The following is a 13178-nucleotide window of genomic DNA, read 5'->3' as shown; positions in this document are numbered from 1 at the left end:
TGTGTATAAAGTGTGTAAAGTAATGGGCTGAGCAGGCAACCCTGAGGGGCACCAGTGCTGATGTATATGGTGTTTGAAACGTGCTCGCCTATTTTCACACATTGAGAGCGGTTGGTTAAAAAATCCATAATCCAATTACATAATAAATTGTTCAGACCAAGGTTACGTAGTTTCAGCTGGAGTTTGTTTGGCCGGATTGTATTAAAAGCTGAACTGAAATCCATAAAAAGCAGCCTTGCATAGGTGTTTTTGTGCTCCAGGTGTTTCAACAGCATGTGGAGCACAATGGCAGTGGCATCCTCTGTTGATCTGTTCTCCCAGTAAGCAAACTGGTACTGGTCAAAAGCAGTTGGTAGGGCCTTTTTTAAGCATTTCTCAACCAGCCGCTCCGAGCATTTGGCAGGGATAGGTGTGAGTGCCACAGGTCTATAGTCATTCTGGCATGTGACCTTGGCTTGTTTGGGAACAGGAATGATTATGGCTGCTTTGAAACATGCTGGGACCCATGACTTAGTCAGTGACAGGTTAAAGATGGTGGTAAAGACCTCTGCGAGCTCATCCGCACAGTCTCTTAGCACCCGGCCCAGCACTCCATCTGGTCCAGGTGTCTTCCCGGGGTTGATGTTACCCAGGCAGAGTCTTACTTCATGAAGGCTCAGGACTGGTGCAGTGTTGTCGTTGGTGGGCAGGTGGGACCACAATGTGTCCTTGTTCTCCCAATCAAAACAGGCATAGAACAGGTTTAAGTCCTCTGCTAGAGTGGAAGAACCATTTACAGAGGCAGATGTTGTACACTTGTAGTCCAAAATCGCTCTTATTCCTTCCCACACCTGACGGTAGTTCGTTGAGATGTTGAAGTGGTCTTCAATCCTCCTTTTATCATTCAGTTTGGCAGACTTGATGCCCCTTTTAAGAGCACTCTTGGCTGTACTGTAGGCCTCTCTGTCTCAAGATATATGCTACATCCCTGGCTTTAATTAGCACCCGAACCTCATGCGTCATCCATCCTGTGAGCATTTTGGTTAGGAAAAACATGGATCAGCTTCCAGGATGTAACTCTGTCCACACAAAAATTTATATAATCCATAACTGTGGTGGTGTATTCATCTAGGGCCTGGCGTGTTAGTAATTCTCGGTCTCTGAAGACATCCCAGTCTGTGTAGTGGAAGCAGTCCTGTAGCTCAGGAATAGCATTTTTTTGCCAAATTTTAGCTGGCTTCACTGTGGGCCCAGCGGTCTTAATAATGGGTATATACCGAGGATGAAACATGAGGGAGATATGATCACTCAAACCCAGATGAGGATATATCTGGACTTTGTAAGCTTTGGCCACATTGGTATACACTTGATCCAGTGTTTTGTCTCCCCTGGTTGCACAGTTCACATTTCGGTGGAATTTGTGGAATACAGTCTTCAAGTCAGCATGATTAAAATTCCCTGCTGCTATAAAGACACTGTCGGGGTGTGCAGCCAGGCTGTTATTAATGCTGTCGTGTAGCTGTGCTAGAGCCAGATTGGCATTAGCGTCAGGGGGAATATACACAGCACAGATATACACAGCAGAAAATTCTCTCGGGAGATAAAACGACCTACATTTAAGCATTATGAACTCCACGTCAGGGCAACAGAGTCTTTCAGCTACAGTGGCATTTGTGCACCATGAGTTGTTAATGTAAATACACAGGCCTCCGTCCATCTTCTTACCCGAATCAGCTGTTCTGTCGGCTCGGTAGGAGGTAAGGCTGGCTAGCTCGATAGCTGTGTCTGGGGTGGTGTAATCCAGCCAGGTTTCCGTGAAGATCATGCTGCAACAGTTGGCTATATTCCTCTGCGTTGTCAGTCGCAGTCGTATCTCATCCATCTTATTGCGGATTGATCGGGCATTAGAGAGGAAGATGGTAGGGAGCGGGGGCTTAAACGGGTTAGCCTTTAGCCTAGTTAACACGCCGGCCCGCTTACCTCTCTTCTGCTTCCGCTCAAAGCGTTTCCTTTTCTGTCTTGCTGCTGCGAGTGTCCCGAAATGTGTTCTGATGATCTCAGGAGGGATAAAAAACAAGTCCGCAGTTAAACGACATGTATCCCCAGTGTTGAGTTCTAGGAGTTCAGCATGGCTGTACTTTAGTGCCTCAGCCAGATGGATGTGCGAGAAAATGCACAATATCAACAACACCAGGAAAACATTACGCCAATCGAGAGAGCTCAGAGCTGCTGTGTCTGTGCGCGCCGCCGCCATTGTGTCTTCTTGATTAAATAAAAAAAAATGCCTTTTCTCAAACCACTTTAGGTATGACCAGGTATGATTTAGGTACTCTAGGGATTTAGGTACCCCCCCCCCCTCTTTTCCAAATTCAGACTTTCAACAGCCCCATGGTATATTATGATATAATGACTGTTTGTATGACAATACAAATTGATACAAATTCACATATATATCTGCACTTCTTCCTCCCTTAGCAAAGTCGGGAGAGCAGTGTGTTGTAAAACTCTCAGGCTATGTCGCAGTATTTTAATGAGAACATTTACTAAATATCAAAGACTTTCTCTCACATGTGTATGCACGTGTTCTCAGAGCAGACTTAACCATAAGCAAGTTAAGCACCCGCTTAGGGCCCCAGTAAATACCCAGAAGCCTAATATAGATCAAATATAGATCAAACATGTTAATTTTTTCAACACATTTTGTATGGTCAAGATATCACCATTAATTTTTGAATGTTATTACTACATCTGTGCAAATGCGGGGCCCCGTCATTCCATTAGTACTGCACATGTGCCAGTAGCTTGACACTGGCCAGAGTTAGAGAAAGTTAAAGCAGAATCAGTAGAGCTAGAGTGTAAAATGCTAGCAGCAGAGTGAAGTTGAAGTTAAAGTTGTCTGGAGTAAATTAATAATGAAATGCAGCTACCCCAGTGGAGCAGAAAAAAAGAAGGAAAAAAAGAAAAGACAAAAAGCAATTTGGCGAAACTTCTCAGAGAATCTTCTTTTTTTTTTTACACAAACCACACTGCTATTGGCCAACACAGTTAGTGCTGCAGCAGCCCCTCTCCCGCCAGACACAGGGATACATTTTAGCTCTCTCCCGGTCCTGGAAAAATTACAATGTGCTGGTGAATGTAGCCCACAAACAACAAAGAGGGATGCAAACTGCACACATGCGGTGTAAATGAATGACAACCCTGCTTTCCTGGCCAAAACACCTGTCAGACAAAGAGTACTGTGAGCTTGTTGGGAGAGGACCAGTTAATTTATTGTAAAATATATTGCATTAAATGAATATTTGACATGCAGTTTATTTACAAATGTAGAAGAAAGGTTGAGTGTTTGGAGAAAGAGACGGCAAAAACAGGGTTACAAAAGTAAAAGGTTGCATAGTTGGTGTTGAGGCCCCATACCTGGAATTGCTTAGGGCCCCCAAATCTCTAAGTCTGCCCCTGTGTTTTCTACAATTAAGTTAAGAGGAGCCTTTGCGGACCTTACAGGAATAGTTCTTCTGAAAAATTATTCACTCACCCTCTTGTTATTCTAAATCTATATGACTGTTGAACACAAAATTGTTAAGAATTTTTCTGCTCATTCTTTTCCATAGAAAAATAACAGTGAATGAGGTTTTTTAACCTCAAAAAGCACCAAAACAGAAGCCTATAGTAAAAATAGTCTGTATACATTAGTGATGTCTGATTTGTGAGTGAATCATTGTTTTGAGTCAGGTCTTTTCAGTGAGTCAGTTGATGAAGTTCTCAGAACGCTTTTGAATGATTGATTCACAAATCAGACCTCTCCGACTCAGTGATCCGGTCACAGCAGCTAATAGCCCACTGGAGGGTAAGATTATCAGTGAATAACAAGATTGTATAAATATTTTAATCTTATGGCTTCAGATGACAGGCATTATTATGCATGAGTCATATGGACTACTTTTATGATACTTTTATGATGTCTTTGAAACTTGAAAGCCTCAGTCCCCTTGGAGACTAATAGCATGGGAAAAAACGAGTACAATTCACCTTTTGTATTCCTTTGAATAAATATAATCACACAGTTTTATAACGACATGAGGGCGAGTAAAAAATATTATACCTTTAATAATTTGATATGTTTTTGAGACCCCTATGATTTTCTGTCACACTACTTGCTCTGTTTCTCTTTTTTCTCAGCCACTTTCTCTGTCCCTTACACCTTTTTCCTTTCTGCCCTGTTGTTATTTTCCTACTTTATTCCATTCTCCACTCCTTCTTTCTCTCTCTCTATCTCTATCTTCATCCGTCTCCTGATGGCTAATTAGACAGAACAGATGCTAGACTCACGCAGAGTAAATACATGCAGAAAATCACAAATCACTACCTCACAGAGAAGCACAAGATGGTAAAAGAAAGTGAGATCAAGCAACTACAACACAGAACACATAGTAAGACTATAGCATAGACATAAGCAGTATGTAAGTAAAGCAGCAGCACAACTGCAACAGCAACAGCAGCTGCTTTCACACTGACAACAGTGTAAATAAAATTTGGGTCCCACTTTATATTAAGTGGCCTTAACTACTATGTACTTACATCAAAAAATAAGTACAATGTACTTATTAGGTTCATATTGAATTGCAAAACACTTTTTCTGCTATTGAGGTGGGATACAGGTAAGCTTAGGGAAAGCTTTGGTGGTATGGGTAGGTTTAAGGGTAGGGGTAAGGTGTAAGGGATGGGTCAACAGTGTAATTATAAATGTAATTACAGAAATGAATTACAGATGTAATTACATGCAGGTGTTTTTCAAATATAAGTACAATGTAAAAACATGTATGTACATAATAAGTGCAATGTATCAAATCATTAATTTAAATGTAAGTACATAGTAGTTAAGGCCACTTAATATAAAGTGGGACCAAAATTTGAGTATTGCTTTGGTAACACTTTACAATAAGGTCTTATTGGTTACCAATAGTCAATGCATTAACTAACATGAACTAACAATGAGCACTATATTTTTACAGCATTTATTAACCTTTGTTAATGTTAGTTAATAGAAGTATTCATGTTATTACTTCACTGTGCATTAACTAATGTTAACAAATACAACTTCTGATTTTAAAAATGTATTAGCAAATGTTGAGATTAATAAAGATTAATAAATGAAAAAAAAAATTATTGGGTAAAATGCATTCTGTTATATATAAAAAGATATAAAATCTGTATCATGAGGGTGGATGGCATTCTCCTTACTGCCCAACTGAACAAACTGCCGTAAGCTTCTGTTCTTCTGTTTCTGCTCTAGACACACACAGACACACACTCACAAAAGCATGAGGTATATGGTCATTCATATCATGTGGTCCATTTGTGTCTCTGTAGGAGCGCAGGCAATGGTAGTTCATCCAGCTGAGAAATATGCCATATAACCATTTTTTTTTCTTACTGCACATGTATACATATATTTATATACATATATTTGCTTTCGCCTAAGTCCTGCATAGTTATGATGTCCTTCTAGGGATTTCTTTCATTCTTTTGCACAGATGGCTGAATAATAGATGAGCTGTAGGTGATTTGTGGATTATGCTCAGGCCAATCTGTAGACCTTTTCCTCATTTTCATCACTTTGCTTAAGGAAAATCTGTTGAATCAACAGGGTAATATGTGATTGAGTACCTCTGATGTCCCTCCAAATCAAATTATTGAACCCCTATGATGACCTAAATTTGAGATTTTGCTACTGCCATTACATTCACAGACACTGTGAGCGTGTAAGATATGCTGCTGCTGCTGCACATGTAACATACACAAATTAACCCCCAACAAAGCAGGAAACAAGAGAAAAGGGCAGAGCCCTCTTCAATACAAACATCTAAACCAGTGGTCTCAAACTGCCGGCCCGCGGGCCATTTACGGCCCGCCCTCCCCCTCCATCCGGCCCAGAACTGATCTCAAAAATAAAACATAATCCGGCCCGCTAAATTATTATTATTATTATTATTATTATTCACTAGTTGCTACCTATCTGATATGCAAAGAAAAAGTTGCCGTTCTATGGGGGCATTCACATATCGCGTCACATAAGTGGCGCTTTCGCTCCAGTGGCGTCTGTCGTTGCTATGCAACCACGAGCCGCGCTCTCAACCGCGTCGCTCCTATTATGAGCGTGCTTGCCTAAATTACAGTAAAAGCACTCGACTTTAAGTCACGAGCGCCGATTTAAACCACCGAAATGCATCCGATGCAACCATTAAACGTTACCGATGCTCAAACGGCATCTTGGACAAATGTGTCTCAGCTGTGTGAGCAGAAGCGCTGCAGGTGTCTGTCAAGAAACAGAAGAGTGTACAAATGTATTCAGGGATTGTATTTGTTCAGTACAGTGTTGTTCAGTGCAAGATTTTAATGTTATTTAAGCTAACATAAAGTAAGGGAAAATGCTTCCACCAAATATTAAAAACTACTAATGTATGTAAAAATGAGAGATTTTTATTTTTTGGCAAAATAAAGTTGATATAGCTCTAGTATTTTGTTTATTTCTGACCCCTCCACGCCACAAGTGTTGCTGGTTTTGTTCCTAAATTACAAATTTTTTTATTCCATGCACCTTGTTGGATGTGAAAAGTTGCACCAGACTATTGCAATTAATTGTATTATTTTAGTATATTAGTAGTATTATATTAGTAATAGTATTATAAAATTATATTACATTCTGTAACAATGAGAGAGACACTGCTGTTTACATTTAGTATGGTAAATAAAATATTTATAGTATAGGTATAAAAATATTTTAGTAGGCCTAATGAAATTTGAAGCAAATGAGAAATAATGCAAAGGAAAGCAAATTTTCTGAAATGTTGCACTTTCTTGCGCTTGATTGTTAATATGGCCCTCCTATTAGGTGTCAATCACAGAAACGCCCCCCGCCAATTTGAGTTTGAAACCCCTGATCTAAACAGATAATTTACAGGTTTTACTGCCAATGCCAATAAAGCTGTTTTGTCAATACAAATAGACAATTCATGATGTTGAGTGAAAAAACAAGCTACTGCATATCTGTACAATGATGACATAGACAAGAGACAGGAAAGGATAGGAAAAAAACACCCCCCAAAACAAGCCGATCTATCGCCAAGACATATGTGGTGGGTTTTTTTAATGAGACCACAATATTTTACAATCTGTGCCTGTGCTACCTTGCCGACCGTTTTACACTAGTGACCTAAAGCTATGTGTGACTTGGCTACCTTGCAGAATGGCTTAGCACTAGAAATGCATGCTATGTGTTCTTGTGAACAATAGATATAATGTTGCAAGCTGCAAATCATTACATACCCTTATACTCTTAATTGATAAATGTAAAGCCATTAGGAGGAATAATGAATGACAGGAGCATGTTTCATCAACATGTTAAGCATAGCTAATGAAAACATTACCCTTGAAATAAAGGAATGTCAATATTATGCAGCTAAACATGTAATCCCATTTTAATTTGAATGCTTATTACTACCTTCTCATCCATTGCTTAGACAGCGTATACTCACAGAGATACGAACAGTAAACCATTTGGTGCTGCATAGACACAACTGCATAATTCTCCAGCTTATGCTTAGTAATCACTCCACAAGACTATGAACATGACACCTAGTTTAACTGTATCGATTGTTCTTTTATCGTGATTCAGACACACGAGCATCTGAATCAACAACACACATTTAGCATAGCTAATGAAAACATTGCTCTTGGAAAAAACTGAATACATCAAGTTATACCACTAATTATGCTGAACGCCATTTAAAGCGCAAATGCTTATATCACTTCAACTGTTTTCATATCCGTGCAAAACAGTGTATAAAAAGCAACAGCAATGACATGCAATAGACCGCTGCTGCTGCATCAACATCTGTAGTTGACATGACGCTTGTTTAAAACATTTCTAGCATAAAGCTAGTTTAAAACTTGTAAAGATTGCTCCATTTAGGAATTAATAACCGGACCACACAATATGCACAGAGATGTTGAATAAAACATAAATCACTGATCTTAAATGTTGATTCCAGATGCGTTCTGAAAGTGCGCTGGAGACTGCTAACAGCAACACTACCATTATTTGTTTGAATGTTGAGCTGCAGCTAATTGGCCGCTGATGCAACAGCAACCAATCAGCTGTGCTATGTAGATAATGAAGTTATCGCTACCAAATGAGTTAAAGACCTATCAGCCTGCACCATCAAGAGTTTCATGCCAGAACTAGGTAATTATTTATAAAATATACCCTCACTGGCTAATTTATTAGGTACACCTGTTTAACTCTTAAGCTCATAGAAAGGCAACAGTAACTCAAATAAACACTTGTTACAACAGAGGTCTGGAGAAGAGCATCTCTGAATGCACAACATGTCAAACCTTGAAGCAGATGGGCTACAGCAGCAGAAGAGCACATAAGTGCCTTGCTATGGTGCCTGTTCTGATCAGTCTCAATTTCTGCTGCAACATTTAGATGGAAGGAATTTGGTGTAAACAACATGAAAGCATGTATCAATCCTGGTCCTCAATATGGACTAAAATATCTGAGGAATGTTTCCAGTACCTTGTTGAATCTATGCTACAAAGAATTAAGACAGTTCTGAAGGCAAGAGGACGTCCAACCCAGTACTAGCAAGGTGTACCTAAAATAGTGGCTGGTATATTCCACTTTTTGAACTTTGATGACATCAGGTTATTCCACTTTTTGAACTCTGATGACATCAGGTTAGTGAATTTTGTAATGAGTCAAGTCTCCTTTATTTAAAGGTGCCCTAGAATGTTTTTTCACAAGATGTAATATAAGTCTAAGGTGTCCCCTGAATGTGTCTGTGAAGTTTCAGCTCAAAATACCCCATAGATTTTTTTAAATTATTTTTTTTAACTGCCTATTTTGGGGCATCATTAAATATGTGCCGATTCAGGCTGCAGCCCCTTTAAATCCTCGCGCTCCCCGCCCTCGAGCTTGTGACTATAAAACAGTGCATAAACAAAGTTCACAAAGCTAATATAACCCTCAAATGGATCTTTACAAAATGTTCGTCATGCATGCTGCATGCATGCACCGGATCATGTGAGTGTAGTATTTATTTGGATGTTTACATTTGATTATGAATGAGTTTGAGGCTATGCTCCGTGGCTAAAGCTAACATTACACACTGTTGGAGAGATTTATAAAGAATGAAGATGTGTTTGTGCATTATACAGACTGCAGGTGTTTAAAAATGAAAATAGCGACGGCTCTGTGAATATAGTAATAAACGATAGTAACTTTAACCTCATTTAACAGTACATTAGCAACATGCTAACAAAACATTTAGAAAGACAATTTACAAATATCACTAAAATATCATGATATCATGGATCATGTCAGTTATTATTGCTCCATCTGCCATTTTTCGCTATTGTCTTTGCTTGCTTACCTAGTCTGATGATTCAGCTGTGCACAGATCCAGATGTTAATACTGCCTGCCCTTGTCTAATGCCTTGAACATGAGCTGGCACATGCAAATATTGGGGGTGTACATATTAATGATCCCGACTGTTATGTAACAGTTGGTGTTATGTTGAGATTCGCCTGTTCTTCGGAGGTCTTTTAAACAAATGAGATTTACATAAGAAGGAGGAAACAATGGTATTTGAGAGTCACTGTATGTCATTTCCATGTACTGAACTCTTGTTGTTCAACTATGCCAAGGTAAATTCAATTTTCAATTCTAGGGCACCTTTAAATAGCGCTACAAATAGTTTGAAAACAGCTTCACAGTAACAGGATAACAGTCCTTGGCTTCATGTCCGTAAAGATGTGTTATTATGTAAAAATTATTTTGTTGTGAAACATGAACTGGAACTAGCTGAACCTCTTCAGTGAATTTGGAATTAGCTGAATTACTTGCATTCAGACTGTCTTATTTCAGCAACAGAAGCTGAGGCTTTTGTTTCTGGCATCTGAGTTCTGTTCTGTGCACACAGAAAAGTGCACATGCTTCCTTCATTTCATCCTGATGCAAGCTGTCTCTATAGTAACAACAGGAATACAGGAGATTGGCTGACTCAAGTCTTCATAGCTCCTGAGAACTCTGACAGTATGTGTGCAAAGCTACAGGCTGTTTTGCTTTTGCATATGTGTATGTGTATATATACTGTGTGTGTGTGTGTGTATATATATATATATATATATATATATATATATATATATATATATATATATATACATATCACTTCTTGTCACTTAAAAAACAATAAAATATGGCCCTATAGTGAAATCAGACAGCAATTTAAATCTTTGCAATATACTGAAAAATGAAGTTCTAAACATAATCACAGAGAGGGCGAAAGAAAGAAAGAAAGAGAAAGAAAGAAAGGCTAAAAGAGGGCCATTGCTGTTGCAGGCATTGTGTTCTTTAGGGTTATTTTTGAGTCTTTCGCTTAGGGCTGCACGATTAATCGCATGAGATTGTCATGCGTGTCTCGTCAGTAAAGCCGGTTCTGTGATTAGCGGTAAATGTCCATCACCTGCTTTCAAATGGAGCGGCACTTAATATACAGAGCCGTAGTTCGCGGACAAGCTACGCAATATCGCGTTCATAATCGAAGGCCATTCATCTGCGATATGAACGCGATATTGCGTAGCTTGTCCGCGAACTACGGCTCTGTATATTAAGTGCCGCTCCATTTGAAAGCAGGTGATGGACATTTACCGCTAATCACAGAACCGGCTTTACTGACGAGACACGCATGACAATCTCATGCGATTAATCGTGCAGCCCTACTTTCGCTCTTTCCTGTGCTCTTTCAAGCTGAAGTTATGTGATAAATTGCATGAGATAGTGCACGTGATCTTTTAAGAAAATATAAGAGCTTCATGCATGAGCTTACAGAGGGGAAAAGTGATTGTGTTGGTTGTGTGTTCCAGCATATGAATGGCTGTAAGAGTAATTTATATTTTACTTATTCTGACTGCATCTTTTCAAGTGATATCATCCAGTGATAACTCCATTCAGACATTTAAAGGAGAGTTTTCCCTTTGTAATCTTGTTCAGTATTTTAGGGATTTCATATAAAAAAGTAAAAAATAATTTTAAGAAATCGGTCATTTTTAAATAATTTATAATAAAATATATGTAATGTATTATTTTATACAGTTTATTATTTTAAATACACATGCTTTTAAATATAAATAAATTCATACATATTATTTTATTAATAAGTTAATAAATATTATTTTATATAAAACAATAAAACATGTTTCCATTTTTTTAATAATAATAAAAAAACTTTTAAAAACAGACATTTCTTGTCAGCCCTGTTCACAAGGCACATTGTGAACTTAGTTTGTAACAATTGACAATCTCAATAAACCATATTCTTTTTCACCGCTTCGACATCTAAACACTTACAATTATACGAAAAGTTGTGTGGAGTTCTTGCACAGTCAAGGAAGTGTGTGGATGATTTGTCTTGAAAATATAGCAATTTGCAGAGCTTGTGATGTGAAAAAAAACTCAACGAACTAAACCTGATATGTGGCTAGAGAAGCGTTGTCAAGTTTGTTGTCTGTCTGTATTGTCAAAGGGAGAATGCGTTTGGTTTTCTTCTCAAATCACAGAAGCCCATGGTGACTTGCGGTCAGACAGTTTTAAGGACATTAGCCCTGATCTGTAGACACATTCACCTTGTATAAATTAGGCTACTTAGTATGGTTTAGCACACCTCCTTCTACAGCTGCAACTCGCTTTGCACACACTTTCGTTCACCGACAACCCTCACTCCATTGCCACTAATTAAGATTTCAGATTCAGATTTGACTGTAGCAGAAGAGCAGCACTGCTTGAGTGTGTGTGTGTGTGCGTGCGTGTGTGTGTGTGTGTGTGTTAAGTGAGATGAACAGAGCTGTACCTGCTTAAGCCGATTCCAAAACATAAACAATTTTGAAGCAAAGACAAGGAAGGATACATAAAGAACCAGAAATGAATAATTGGATGGTTGGTTGAATTAATGAGAGAGATGAGGAGGTGGGTGAAAGAAAAGAGGGAACAAGTCTATGAAAAGGATGGATGTGGAAGTTCCTACAAGAGAATATTGTGTGTAAATTATTCACAGGTTATTAAAATTCATGCAGCACATTTGCCTGAAACGGCAGAAAAAAGATGTTGAATATTTGATTGTGTGTATAAATACAGTCCTAAATGGAATTTTGTGATGATGAGAGCTGTTTTTAGATTGCACGCTTAGCCGTCCTTCCCTGATTGTTGAATTGCTTTTAGAGAATGTGGTGTGCGGTGATTAGGAGGTGGTTTGATTTTCGATTGCTCAGAAATACATTCTCATGGCTGAGTTCAATTAAATTGTTGTTAAACCAACCATAATTCATGCAAATTTTCTCTTTGTTTTCAATATATCACATTGATGTTCTCTGAAATTCAAATTCTGCCTTAGAATGAAGAATGGCTCTCATTGAAACTCAAGGTGAAGGCCCCCGTAAAGGACCTGCAGGGAGAAGAAACATAGGCTTGAGTGAAGGGTAAAAGAGCCACTGTACTTATTAGATTCAAAGTTACCTTTAAAGATATAGATTTTAGATAAAGTATAAGGTTTAAGTTAAGGCTTAAGGCCTTTGCACACTGAGTCCGAAATTTTCGCATGCGTTTTTTCGTATTCGCAATCCTAAAAATTCGTCACGCACAGAGACCTTGCACACTGAGTCCGATGCGTAAAAATTAATGCGTTGCGAAAAAATCGCAAAACAAATCGCAAAACAATACAAAATGAAGTCTTCAAGCAGTGAGCACGATTGTCGTCTCTCTTCTTAAAAAGAGAAAAAGAAAGAGGAAATATTGGGTCCATTCAATCCCGAGATTGCATTGAGAGAAAGGAGAATTCACCTCATCAAGGAGCTGCGGGATTATCCGAGCGTTTCAAAGTTTACTTCAGGATGTCAGTGGCTCTGTTTGATGCTTTACTACTGGCACAATCTGTCTTTATATTCGGTCTCTTTGTATTCCTCACGTTGTTTGTCATTCAGTGCTGCTGTTTTGTGCTGTAGACGACGTGGATCAACTTGTCAGATGGCATTCTGGATTTTTGCGTTCGCGTACGGTGGCTCTGAATTGTCAAAACGTCTCTCAAAATGTGTGCCACGGATGCGAAAAACGCAGAAAATCGAACCTGATCCGAATATTTTTTTG

At 38.7% G+C, this 13178-nt stretch overlaps 1 protein-coding gene across 4 annotated transcripts in view; it reads left to right on the top strand.

Moving 5' to 3' along the window:
• cep89 (centrosomal protein 89) overlaps positions 1 to 13178 on the top strand; it is a 114577-nt gene that overhangs the window by 48712 nt on the left and 52687 nt on the right. The gene's annotated exons all lie outside the window — the stretch shown is intronic.

This window comes from Megalobrama amblycephala, linkage group LG3 (assembly GCF_018812025.1).
Source record: "Megalobrama amblycephala isolate DHTTF-2021 linkage group LG3, ASM1881202v1, whole genome shotgun sequence".
NCBI lineage: Eukaryota > Metazoa > Chordata > Actinopteri > Cypriniformes > Xenocyprididae > Megalobrama > Megalobrama amblycephala.
This window is presented reverse-complemented; position numbering and strand designations above follow the sequence as displayed.